The sequence below is a fragment of the Elgaria multicarinata genome, chromosome 3 (assembly GCF_023053635.1).
Source record: "Elgaria multicarinata webbii isolate HBS135686 ecotype San Diego chromosome 3, rElgMul1.1.pri, whole genome shotgun sequence".
NCBI classification, from domain to species: domain Eukaryota; kingdom Metazoa; phylum Chordata; class Lepidosauria; order Squamata; family Anguidae; genus Elgaria; species Elgaria multicarinata.
In genome coordinates this window covers 152767721-152782133 of record NC_086173.1, presented here as the reverse complement: position 1 = coordinate 152782133, position 14413 = coordinate 152767721, and positions in this window count along the sequence as shown.

The window sequence follows — 14413 nt, the reverse complement described above, 5'->3', positions numbered from 1 at the left end:
GATATGATATGATTATACTGAATGGGTGCCCTACCCCATGTACCCTGTGCAGTTGAGACACAGGATTGGATCCTGAGTTCCCTTCCGCTGTCAGGAAGGGCGGCACAGAGTTTATTTTCACAGATTCCCCCTTCCGTTTGCAGCTGATGATAATCTCCAGAGCTTTACGAGGACCCATTCAAATGTGAATAGAGCTGCAGGAGTGAAGGGCAGCAGTGAAAATTGCTTCCCTCCTCCTGTCTGCAGGATCTTCTGCTGGATTGCAAGTCCTTCCATAGAGCAAAGGAAGGGGACTATGGATCCAAGGCACAGTGCCTTTTCAGCTGCTGCTTGTTTCTGTTATTTGCAAAGAGCTTGTTTTGTATAGGGCATATGAACATGAACATTGTTTAGCCTGGAGAAGAGAAGATTGAGGGGAGACATGATAGCACTCTTCAAATACTTAAAAGGTTGTCATACAGATGAGGGCCAGGATCTCTTCTCCATAATCCCAGAGTGCAGGACATGGAATAAAGGGCTCAAGTTAAAGGAAGCCAGATTCTGGCTGGACATCAGGAAAAACTTCCTGACTGTTAAAGCAGAACAACAATGGAACCAGTTACCTAGAGAGGTTGTGGTCTCTCCCACATGAGAGGCATTCAAGAGGCAGCTGGACAGCCATCTGTCAGGTGTGCTTTAGGGTGGATTCCTGCATTGAGCAGGGGGTTGGACTCGATGGCCTTATAGGCCCCTTCCAACTATACTATTCTATGATTCTATGAGATGTTACTTCCTGTTGCACTTCAGGCTCAAAAACATTCTAGCCTCTGGTTTCCATGGAAGGATCTGTGTTGTATATTTATTACATTTGTATCTCAGCTTATGTTCATGGCTGATCATAGGTTTGAACCCAGACCTCTCTAGTTCAAGTACAATTCGCACAACATGAGAGTCCATCATGAGTAAATTTACCCATTAGGAGCTCCAATCACCATTATGAATATGCAAGCCCTGGCCAGGGGCTGCCGGGTCTTATCACATCATGCCAATGCAGCTGGCAGGGGCATAAGCCACCGTGCCCTGAGGGTTAATAAATCCATGGTGGTGGTGGTGTATTCCAAACCAGGTCTCTATGTACTAGATAGCACACTGTTTCTCAGTGTTTAAAATCATGCTTCTGTGTCACCTAGAGCATCTGTACATTAAGGGAAAAACCAACACCCTTACCATTTATTCTTCTGGGTCTTTTCTGTGTTGACTACAGTTCCTTTAGATGGCAACCACATGAGTTGTAATTGAAAACGTCCCCTCTTGGCAATGCTCCATAAAGTTAAATGGAACAGCGCCATTTGGTAGCCTGCAATATCCCATGATAATTTTAAATAGTGCATTATCTCTGATCTTTTTAAAAGTGAGATTACCAGGGCAAGGCACAGGAGACGTCCAGGAAGTTGACGGCATCACGTAAAGGACCTGCAAACATCCATGAGTGGACATACAAGAGTGTGCAATAAATTGCTCATGTAGAGAAGCTCCTAGATGTTAGAGCAATCTGATAGTAACATAATCTCAAAACAAGGTGGGGTGAGGAAATGATGTACTCTCGTCTCTTTTATTTGGGGGGGGGGCTTGAACAAGTTGGAGCCATACTCATAGTGTTCATCGATTTTCTTCTATTCACAATGGCCTGCTGCTGCTGCTGCTGCTGCAGAGGGCACATGATCATAATGAGAGGTTTAGGAGGACAAAGGTCTTGTAGCACATTAGTGACTCATGTACTAGATTTCCCATTTGGAAAATACTCTGCTGTAAATTACATTGCAAAACAGTGAGTCTCTGGAATGCAAAGTGGCGGGTGGGACTTCCACACCAGACCAACACCATATCTCTTGCTTCAGGGCCACAATGAGAGGCTCAAGAAGAGATTGGTAACAGCAACAGTCTTCCTGCTGTTGCCGCTGCAGATCTACAGTGCAACTGCTGCTGCTAACTCCCCATGGGACTAATTACTAGTTTCCTTGCATTTTTCCACTTCTTAAAATAGAATATTTATTTGCTTGTTTAAAACATTTATATCCCACCCTATATCCTTAAGAACTCAGAGCGGTGTACAGATAAAATCATACAGTATAGAACAATAAATATACACAGTTAAAAACAAATTAAACCATGATCCAAGTTAAAACAATATATAATTTAAAAACCATAAAAGCAGTTAAAACAATTTGCCAGTGAGTTTAACCATCAAAGGCTTTGTTAAAAAGCCATGTTTTTACTTGGTGTCGAAATGAAATCAATGTTGGCGCCAATGGGGCCTCCAAGGGGAGGGCATTCCACAGCCGGGGTGCCACCCCAGAGAAAGCCCTGTCCCGTGTCCCATCATAGCGTATATGTTGCACTGGTGGGATGCAGAGAAGGGCTCCTCCAACAGATCTAAGGTCTCGGGCAGGCATATATAAAGAGAGGCGCTCTCTCAAGTATCAAAGTCCCAAGCCATTTAGGGCTTTAAGCGTCATTACCAGCACCTTGAATTCCGACCGGAAGCGTAGAGGCAGCCAGTGCAGTTCCTTGAAGACCGGTGTTATGGGGTCTCTGTAAGATGTACCCGCCAGCAGTCTAGCTGCTGCATTTATGAAATAATGAAAGATTCCTGTCCCCATCCTCAGGTTGCACAAATAGAAAGATATCCTTAGAACATTTTAATGGCATTGTCATCACAAGTGAGGAGTGGATGGAGGTTGTGAGTGCAGGGAATTGGCCATACATGAAAACTTTAAAAAATTATTTAAAAGATCCATCTGAATTCACTTTTTTTTTCTTTTTTTCTTTTTCTTTTTTTTTTTTTGCACATTTTGGTAAGCAAAGTGGGGGAGAAAATAGAATTTGGTGTTGAAGCCCTGACATCGGTCACAGCCATAAGATGAACATAAGAATGTAAGAAGAGCCCTGCTGGATCAGCCCAAGGGTCCATCTAGCACTCTATTCACACAGTGGCCAACCAGCCATCGGCCAGGGATGAACAAGCAGGACAGGGTGCAACAGCCCATGTGTAGGAAGAGGTATAAACGCTGTGTGGTATCCACTGTTAGTCCTACTTAATAGAAAACCCATTGAAATGAATGGGACTTAAGTTAGAGTAACATTGGGTCCAATCCAGTACATACAGTCCTTGGGCTCTCCTTAGGTGTAATGCAGTTTTTGGATTAGATCAAGGGATGCTGGGAGAAATACTTGGTCTGATTCCCCATTTTCGTAAAAAGCAACCATTGCCTAGCGCTGGCTCCAGCTGGAATCGCTGCTAGGCTATAATGCAGCTGTTTTTGAAGGTAGGTGCAAACGCACCTCGTGTGTAAAATAGCACAAATTGAGATCTGCACATTAATCAGGAAATTAGACCAGAGGAGGGCAGAAGGTAAATCCAGATCTACCGATTGATCTCTGGTGATTTGCAATAGATCAGCAAGGATTTCTGACTCCCAATATTTTAAAAATAGCAAATAAAACTGAAAGTTCAAACAAAATTATAATTCTATGGTTGGCCTTGTGTATCTCTTGGCCTTGGTGTTCCTCACTTGTAAATTGGTAGTATTAATCAGCTGCTTTTGTCCAGGTCTTTGTGCAGCTAAGTATATGATTCCTTTGGCCATGTACCAGCTCAGTTAACTGACACAGTAGACAAGAAAGCCTTTAGGCAGTTTTTGACAAATAAACTTATCACGATGTATTCTCAGGGTCATTTGGATTCACTCAAGGGGGCTTACAAAGGCAAGTGAAACTCCTTCCCATCACTGAAATGCGGCAGACAGATTAATAATGAGGAACAAGAGGTTCAAACATAGAACACTGACTCTGGCCCACTTGCATTGTCTGCCTGTATGTTTCCGAGCCCGATTCAAGGTGCTGGTTTTAAGTCCCCCCCCCCTTTCTTTTCCTTTTTATTGTGAATATCAACAAATGAGAACAGAAAATACATTGTGTAAAGAAAAACACACACATTACATATATAGGAATATCATAATTTTCATCATGTGTAAAAAGGGAGAGAGTTACACATAAGTTTCAAGAAAAGCAGACCAGATATCCATGTGTTTATCCAGTCGCAAGTTGTGCCTATATAACACCCGTTCAAAAGTTGTTAGTGTTATTAGGTCTTCAGTCCGTTGCATGATGGGAGGTGAGCCTTTGTCTTTACAATATTCTAATATAAGTCTTTTGGCTGTCATAAGGGCCTCTGAAGATCCTTCTGCACAGACCCCTCGATCCGCTCCAGATCCCAATCCGCAACTTCCGGATCAGGTCTGCTTCACCCCGCACCAATCCGCCTATGCTCCGATCTGATCCGATATGCAGTTTGGGGGTGGGGGGAGAAAAGCAGGCCAACGTGAGGAATAGGGTCAGGCTTTAGAACAGGGGGTGCAGAACTTCTTTCAGCCAGAGGACTGAATTTCATTTTGAAGAAGTTTTCAGGGGCCACATTCATAGGCGTGTGCAAAGGGTATGCCGGGTGCGCCCAGGCACACCCTAATGTCTCAAGCAATAATGTCTCGCTGCTGGGAGCCACATTTCAAAGGGGCCAGGAGGAGGAGGGGACCCAAAGTTTAATAGCACCTTGTAAAAGTCTCCTCCAGCCATTGTCACCACAAAGCCCCACTTGTTCATGAGAAAATAAAGTCATCTCCCAGAAACTGCTCCAGGTTTGGATGATGCAACAACTTGGTTGGCTGCCCACGATGGTTTATTATGTCATGCAAACCCAGTCTACAAGAATTAAGAGCATTTGAGTAAGAAATTGTTTGCCATAGGAGAGAAATTATTCATCCATTCAAAAGGCAGTTATGTGGGATTTAGATAAATTCAAAAGGCTGACGTTGCCACTTTCAAAGCAGCTCTTTTCATGACAGAATTTCCAACAGATGCCATAGAAAACATCCTGGTCAATCACAACATCTTTTAAAAGACCCACAAACTTTCAAGAGTGGCCAATCATGAGCATGCAATACATCGCTCATCCACAGGGGTCCTTCTCCGTGAGCCGCTGCCAAAGGAAGTGAGGCAGGTGGCTACTAGAAGGAGGGCCTTCTCTGCTGTGGCACCCCGGCTGTGGAACGAGCACCCCAGAAAGGTTCGCTTGGTGCCTACAATGTACTCCTTCCATCGCCAGCTGAAGACTTTTTTTTATTTTCTCAATATTTTAACACTTAATTTAACTTAAATTTAAACTTTGCTGTTTTAATTCCATATTTTAACCCATATCAATTTTTGCTGTGTGGTTTTCGCCTGCTTGTGCTTTTTATATTGTATTTTGTATTTGTGTTTTTAAATTGTTGGTTGTTTTTATGCTCTTCACGGTTTTAATTTTTGTGAACCGCCCAGAGAGCTTCGGCTATTGGGCCGTATAGAAATGTAATAAATAAAATAAAATCAAGGAAGAGACCTTGGGGCTTGGAAATAGAGTTTGGTGGTTCGAGTCCCTATTTCCTAAGCCTCGAGAGGGCCCTGTAAGGCCTCAGAATCCCCTGGCTCAGACTGAGGTGGATGCATGGGATGGGAGCAGCCTACTTTGGTGTTTGCTTGTCCCTGCCTGCATGGCTGGGAGTTAGGCCACCTCCTTCTGTCCCTTCACAATAGGAGGGAATCTACACGTCGTACTGAAGGCGCCTGCGTGCGCCTCCAGTGCGCCGTCAAAACGATGGTGTAGATGAAGAAAGAAGAGACGGAGGAAGCGGCAGAGGAGGAGGTGGCTGGGGAACCGGCCGAGCTCTCCGACCCGGGTGGCTCTTACCCCGGCAGCAGGAGGCCGGCAGGGAGGAGGCGGCGGCAAGGACGCGGCCGGTTCCCCAGCCGCCTCCTCCTCCGCCTCTTCCTCCGCCTCTTCTTTCTTTGTCTACACCATCGTTTTGACGGCGCACTGGAGGCGCACGCAAGCGCCTTCAGTACGACGTGTAGATTCCCTATTTAACTGATGGTTGACACAGAGAGTCTGAAATGAGTTGCAAGAGTAAGAAAAAAGTTTACTAGAAGTACATTTCTGAACACATTAAAAAAATCCATTCCCCCAGACATGTCCACGCACAAGAACAGAGAACACTTTTTTTTAAAAAAAAAATTAGGCGCGAAATCTGTTTAAATACTAACTGCAGTTCATCATCAAGAATAGCTGTATATATGGAAATGTCCCCTCCCTATGGAATAATATCTTCTTGGACTCAATGTGCCTAAGCACCTACCACCACCCTGGATTCCCTGACTGCACTAGAATTACTACGGTTTGCTGACTATGAAAAACAAGTCCATTCAACACTTCGACTGTAAAAGATTTGGTCTAAAATGCCACATCATCTCCTGTCTTCTTGAATAGCTGCAGCGAATGTTTCCTTTCTCTTTGCGTATTAACGGCTGGTGGTGGTCTTAGGGGAAGGCGGGGAAGGGAAATTAAAAACAGGGTATTGAGGAGCCTGGAGCGTGCACCCTTTCCAGTATCAGGTTTTCTGGTATTATTTAGGACTTATTTAGTCACTGATGATTTAAAAGCAAAGATGAAGAGGGGACACTGGTAAAGGGAAGCAGGGAGGCCTGGTCCCTGGAAGGAGAGAGTCAGTTTTAGGAAACTATGACCTGGAGTCTGTCTGGGGGCCTTTGCAGAGGAGGAAAAGGTGCTCTTGGCTAATAAATGTATCATTTTTGGAATAATCACCCTCATCTAGAGAGGAAGGCCTGTGAGGTAGGCTTTGTTGCCGGAGGGAGCGATACTATGGCCACTAGAGGGCCATAAGACTTTACGATTTCTGGGAACCGAGTTTGGAACCAGGGCTCCAACCTCGAAGCCCAGAAATTGTTCTCTCCGCCCTCTCCCCCTTCCCTCATAGCCAGCATGCGCAGGCTACATCTCTGCACTCAGAAATGGAGGGTGGGAAAGGGGCGGTCCCAGGGGCTGGGAAGGGAGGAGACTGCAGAAGCTGCTTTGCACAGCTTCCTGTCGGGTCTCCAGGCCCCATTCCTTCCCCTCCCCGAAGGTGCGCATAGATGGGTGAAATCTTGGCAGAACTGCAAGGTGGTTGGAGCACCAAGGAAAGGATCCCTTCCCTGCTCCAGCCGCCCTTGGTGGGATCGTCGGCAGCCTCCAATTTCGAAGGCTGCCAACGATCCAGACAGGATTCCGCCCTTAATAACCGGTGTTGAGGTAGGCATTTGCAAACACACGAAAGAAGGGGACGAGGGTCTCTCCTGCCCATGAAGTTCCCGAGAATACGTATACCCAGTGTTTTCTCTCCCCATCGTAAAAGGACACCCGCCCCCCTTCGTAGTTCAGATACACTTGGATGACCCTCAGCTGCCCGGTCAGGGTCAGTGGAGAATAATGATCTTGGGTCGCAGCCCAGTACTCATTGGCCCACTTGCCCACCCCCCAGATGCCTGCTTCGGGCTTGATGCCAACATAGCCCTTCCTCTCCACAGTTTTCCTAGCGACCCCCACGAACCACTCCCCCTCGCTCCCCAGAGAGACCGTCCAGAAGTGCCTGCCCGTTGTGAATTCCTCATAACCCAGCACATAATGGCAGACGTCAAATCTCTCGGGATTGCTGGGCAGGCTTCGAATGCTTGGTTGCCATCTCGCACGCTTACAATCATCAGACAAGATGAGCCGGGCATGAGCAGTGTCTGGATTCAGAGTTATATGTACTGTTTGGGGGTGGGGGGAGAGGAGGAAAGAGGGGGAGAAAAGCAGCATTAATTGGGAGACATCAGTCCAGAGCCCGAATGCAACCCAGGAATCGCATTCTCTCTCATATCAGCAGGTCCCTGGTGCACTGTGATGAGAACTAGGGCCGCCCCTCTGATTCTTCCAGACTTTCCCACACTAACAGCATTATCAGACGGGGGGAAATCACGTTCCCCTACTTTTGCTTTTCTGTCCCACAATAGGGATGAATGCAACAAAGAGGTGATAACCTTAACCTAACACAATATAAATGAAAGCAAAGAAGTTAATGAAACAAGTTTTAAAAATGCAATTTTCTAAACTAAAATATAATGTTAAAAGTAACATACCCAGAGCATGTCACATATACAATAGCTTCGGCTATTGGGCGGTACAGAAATGCAATAAGTAAATAAATACATATGAGATGCTCTGTGTATGTTACTTTTAACATTATATTTTAGTTTAGAAAATTGAATTTTTTAAAAAAACTTGTTTCATTAACTTCTTTGCTTTCATCCACAATAGGGATGAACAGCTGCCTTTTTCTTCACCTGGGGAAGAAAGAGGAAGCAAGCAACGGCCACGTGGCCCATTCAGGGGGTGTTTTTATCGTGCTGCTTTTCCTGCACACCGCAGGAAATGGTGGCAAGTTTCACCTCAAAAAAAAATCGGATTTACCAGGTCTTATTTTGTCACGGAAAATAGAGCAGAAAAAGCGGGAGACGTGTGGGAGGCGGACGTCATCATCAAAAGGAACAGTGAAAAACCGTGAGTGGCAAGTAGCGAATGTGAGATAAAACGGTTGTCTGATGACACTCTAAGGCACTCTCCTTGTCAGCTGTGACTCAGGCTTTGGTTATTTAGTTATTCAAAACATTTACATCCTTGCCACCTATGATTCAAGTTACCTTACAAACAAAGGTAAAAATACACAGAAAACTCTGCTCTTGTTTGAGCAAATAGAGAGAGCAAAGAGAGCATGGAGGGAACAAAAGCATTCACACTCTCCGTTGACACTCTCTGGGACTGTTCGCATGATCACCGTGGCTTACACAAGCCACAGTGCATGTGGGCGTATTGCAGGTACCATTTGCCGAATTACCCTTCTGGGCACAGCTTGTTGTGTCTTCTGAACCCATGGCTTGTTATGGAGCTATCCTCAAATAACCCAACCACAGCCCATATGTGTTATTTTGTTTTCCCCTCAAATAAGCCATGCTGCCCAGGTTCAGAATGACATGACAAGCCACATGCATCACGGCTTAAACAAACCACGATGATCGTACAAACCAGGTCTCTTGTCAGGTTCGCACGATGACGGAAAGAAAATAAGCCACGGTGACTTATTTTCCCTTCCCACGTGTGCTGGTCATGAGCCACCTAATTAGCATAATTATCCTCATGGGACGTGGGTTGTCATGATGGCTGAACCTGGCAAAGGGGGAGGAGAACCCATGCCCAGCAAGGACACGTATGCTAATTACGTGGCTTGCAATCGACATATGCCACCATAGCATATTTGCCTTCCATGATCATGTTGTGAACCCAATCTCTACCTGGATTCACACAAGAAGCTAACCCACACTCAGTGTCTAAGTATGAGTTGTTGTTGAACTATGGCTAATCGTGTTGCCTGAACGCAGTGCACTTTCCGTAGGGTGCTATTGAGCATCCCGTTCTTTGTTGGGGGCATGTGTGTCTAAGGGAGGGAGGTCCCATTTAACTCTATGTTCTTACTCCTGAGTAGGCATGACCAGGGGTACATTTTCACCTTAAAAGAAATGTGGAAAATGCACCCTCCTTGCTCACAGCTCCCTCATTTTTAAAATCAAAGAGATCAAAATTGGCACAGTGATAGCTCTTAAGTAGAGTCTTCAGCATGCAAAGTTTGAATGAGATTAGTCCAGCCCTTGTTTTTAGTTTTTTAGGATTTTTAAAAATTCCACCCCTTAAACCCTTTTCCTGGTAGTTTGCAAGTACAAGTGCAAAGCATCATGCTTAGCTTTGTATTTCCAAGTTTATAAAATAGTGATCTGCTGGTTCCCTTACTTAAGACTAAATCCCATTGATTTCAACTGCATTTACATCCAACTCATACTAAAATCCCATGCATGCTTACCTTTGGGTAAACCCCATTTTAGTAAGTCTCTCTGTTCAATGGGGTTTACTCAAAGGTAAGCATGCATGGGATTTTAGTATGAATTGGATGTCTGAATGCAGCATGTTTTCTGTACTGCAGCTTGTTAACCGCCCTGAAGAACCCAACAACAAACCCTGGTTCTGAAGGGTTCAAGAAAAGCAAGACACACCACATGGTTCACAAGCCACCCTGCCAAAAATGTACTGCGTTCAAATATGCTAAGCTATGGTTCAACAAACAACGCGTAGTTCAGCAATAACCCACACTCAACCACTGAGCGTGGGTTAGCGTGTTGTGTGAACAGCCCCTCTGTATGAATTGGAATTCCCATATGGCCAGAAGGAATGAGCATGCCTCACTTCAAGCGTCTACCATATTATTCTCTCCCTACAGTCTGGATTGTGAATAATATCAGTGCAGACACTTGAAAGACGTCTAAAAATAGTTATAACAAATACGTTTTACCCAGTTCCATATCAGAGGCAGCACCTTGGAAGCCAAATATTTGCAACCTTGCTAAAGCCCTCAGCCATGTTTGCATTCTTTCCCACCTGTCACTCAATATTTCTTAAAAGAAGCAAAACAAAACACACCCACCCTGAAAACCTTTTCTGTGCTTCTTTAAGCAAGTGAAGAGGGGGAAACAGAAGGGGAAGGAGAATCCCAGATGCCCATAGGGAATGAGGGTCCCTCAGTTCAGATAAGCAAAGTGCAGCCACCATGTTGTGCTCCCTCCACAGTCAGAGTTGGGAATAATTTCAGTGCAGACCCAACACCCAGGTGACGAGGCAGCAAGGGATTTACAACCCTGCTAAATCCTCCTCCAAGGAGACACAACCAACCAAATCGCAGACTATTCCCCATCCCTCATGTGAATTTAACCCTGTCTCGGAAATTTACCTTTCTTCAACTGAAATCCGTTTAACACAGTATCTGAGGATGCAAAGAGGGGCAATGTTTTAGCATTACACCATTGTGCCTACATCAAATCTTGCTGCAAAAGTTATCCATTCATAACAAAGGATCAATTTCCCCCTTAGTTCAAGTTGGAGGGCTGTCTCTAGGGTGACCAACTGTCAGGATTTCCCCGGATTTGTCCTGGTTTTTGTTCTTTCCATGGTGTCAGGGGGGATTTTCTATAATTTTCAATAATGTCCTGGAATGACACACCTTCCCCTTTAAGGCTGCCATTAGCATGGCAGGAGGGAGTGACATGCTTTCTTGAGGCACATCATTCCCCCACCCCAAGCTCCAATTGAGGTCTTAAAGGGGAAAGTGGGTCATTCGTGGACATTATAGAAAAGGCCCCAATTGGAGTGGATGGTGGTGGTGCAGAAGGAAATCCTTTCCCCTCCTCCACTCAGAAAGCTGCTTCCCCACACACACACACTAGGTGTCCTCTTTTTTGGTTTCCCAAATATGGTCACCCTAGCTGTCTCTGACCTCAGATCCAAGAATCCGAGCCATCTTATGTTCCCCCAGACACTGGCCTTAGCTAGACCTAAGGATTATCCTAAGCAAATGGAGGGGTCGTCCCTGCCTGCTCCCGGGATCCTCTGTGTGTCATTTGGATGCACAGGGATGATCCCGGGACAATCCCGGGATATAGGCCTGGTCTAGCCGTGGCCACAGTCTAGGGGCCATAGGATTGCTCACAAAGTCATGCAAATTTCCTTAGTTTGGGATCTGGAGGATTCTGGGGTGGCTTACTGGTGGGAACTCCTGGTTAGGAACCCAGTAGGAGGGAATCTACATTCAAGCCTTTGGGACCCCTTCCAACAGGCTAAGGGCAGCAATCCAGGGATACACAAACATTTCTCTCAACAAAGAGAGCTAGGAAGTGGGGTGGCCAATGGATTGTTATTATTCCTCTAGTGGCGGAGACTTCCTGCAATATCCTAGCTAATACATTATCACTGTTTTTTAAAAAGCAAGAATCCACGGGAATAGCGAGGGAAGACATCCTGGATATTGACAAGGTCATATAATCGACACAAAAGCTTCCGTGAGTGGCCAGTCATGAGTGTGCAATAAGTCACTCTTTTTGATTAGCACCCAATTCCACCCTGCAGGCTTTCCCGTTCGTTCTAAGCTTAGCTGCAATCCTCAGAGTAGCTGGGATGCACAGAGATGGATTTACCCAGCAACATGATATTGTGAGCTATCCTTATGATACTTGTGGGCAACATGGTCTTAAATAGTCATTGAAACCCATGAACTTTATTAACCATCTGATCCTCACGGAGATGAAAGCTTCTCAGGTTGATTTGTGCATATAGAATAGAACGACACAGCTGCCTGCATTTTTGGACTTTCCTTTGGATTGTGGCTATGGGGGCTGCCATGATGAGTGACGGCACTTCAAAATTTACCTCTACACCAGAGCTTCTTAATTCATTCCTAAATGATCTAGGGTTCTACTATGGATTTAGATCAGGGTTCTCCAACCTTTCTGGGTCCGTGGGCATATTTAACAGACAACCATCAATTGAATGCAGCCCCCCCCCCCCGCAACAGCAATCACAAAAATGTTATGAGTGCCCTCTTATCTGTGTTTGTGTTCGTATGAATGTACACTCTGTGAATGCTACCCACTCTGGCTCCTCTTTTTCACTCTCTGGCTCCTCCTTCTTTCTCCCTCTCTCCCTTCTTCTTTGTTTCAGGCTCTCTCCGACTCCTTCCTTCCCTCCCTCTCTGACTTTCTTTATTTCCTCCCTCCCTCCCTTCCTCCCTCATCTCTCTGCCTTTTCAGACTTTCTTTCTTTCCTCCTTCCCTTCTTTCTCTCTCTTCTTTTTTCTTTCTTTTCTTCCCTCCTTCTGACTCTTTCTTTCTTTTTCTTTCCTCCCTCCCTTCTCTGGCTTCTCTCTTTTTGTGCTTGCCCTTTCTCTCCCCTGCCCCTTCTTACTAGGTATTACCAGGGCTCCATCACACCAGCTATTCATCACACACTCCCCATGCCTGGTATGCAGTTTTGCAGCCTGATACCCACATGACATTGTCCGCATCCTGCACTCATTTCGGCTCTTTCATTTCCTTTTGGAGTGCAGAAAGTCTGGATTATTTTCCCTCCCTGTGAAATAAATTCTCCCCTCCTTCCTGTGTATTTCTGTGGTTGTGTGCTATTGAGCATCCCGTTCTTTGTTGGGGGCATGTGTGTCTAAGGGAGAGAGGTCCCATTTAACTCTATGTTCTTACTCCTGAGTAGGCATGACCAGAGGTACATTTTCACCTTAAAAGAAATGTGGAAAATGCACCCTCCTTGCCCACAGCTCCCTCATTTTTAAAGTTAAAGAGATCAAAATTGGCACAGTGATACCTCTTAAGTAGAGTTTTCAGCATGCAAAGTTTGAATGAGATTAGTCCAGCCCTTGTTTGTTTGTTTTTAGGATTTTTTAAATTCCACCCCTTAAACCCTTTTCCTGGTAGTTTGCAAGTACAAGTGCAAAGGATCATGCTTAGCTTTGTATTTCCAAGTTTATAAAATAGTGATCTGCTGGTTCCCTTACTTAAGACTAAATCCCATTGATTTCAACTGCATTTACATCCAACTCATACTAAAATCCCATGCATGCTTACCTTTGGGTAAACCCCATTTTAGTAAGTCTCTCTCTGTTCAATGGGGTTTACTCAAAGGTAAGCATGCATGGGATTTTAGTATGAATTGGATGTAAATGCAGTTGAAATCAATGGGATTTACACAACCCTGTAACCCTCTCCAGTTTACACTCCAAAGCCTCCAGGCAGGTTGAGGGGAACGGGCAGTGGCGTAGCCTAGGCAACAGGGAATTACCATGAAAGTATGTAGAAGAGAGACAGAATTTTCCTGAAATGAGTTCAGTAACAAGAGAAGCTACTTCCTAGGAAAAAGCAGTACAAGACCAGGAGTGCCCCATGTGGATTACTAGGGAGGGCAAGGTCTCAAAGCACCACCAACCAATGAACTGTAGCGGGAGGTACAAAGGAGATCTGAGAGTGCCTCTCAACAGAACAACAGCGATAAGCTGGAGCACAGGAGAGGAAAGGTGTAAAGATGAATGAAACATAAAAGGGCAAAGGTGTAAATGCTCAGGTTTTCACACACTATGGAAACGAGGGCGGATAATTCGAGGGCAAACCAGGGCAAATATGTAAGTGTGATGGAGCTCTTAGATGTTCAGGAATCATCATCATCTTTCTCACTCAGTTTTGTAAGAATAAAATATCCAGCAATCATCATCTCAATCTCAGCCATCCTTCTTTACCTTTAAAATGCTGTATAAGGTCCTGCATCCTCTTCCACAAGAAGTTTTATATCCAGAAATCCCAGATCCTCGGCTTCAGCTCAGGAGGAAAAGCCACAAGCTTTTTTTTTTTTTAAAAAAATTCTCTCTCCTCAGTCCTGGTGGAGGAAAATAATGTTAGCTCACCGTCCGTTTTCTCCAGAACTCCTGAGTGGAGCAAAAGAAAGCAGTGCAGGGGGTGGAAGAAAGAGGAAGGCTGCGCAAAGCTTAAGGGACACAGATGGGTGTTGGAAGCCAGAGAGGGACGGAGAAGGTTCCTTTTCACTGTGGCTCATAGGACCCAAAAGGGAGGCATCTCAGGGCCAAAGCAG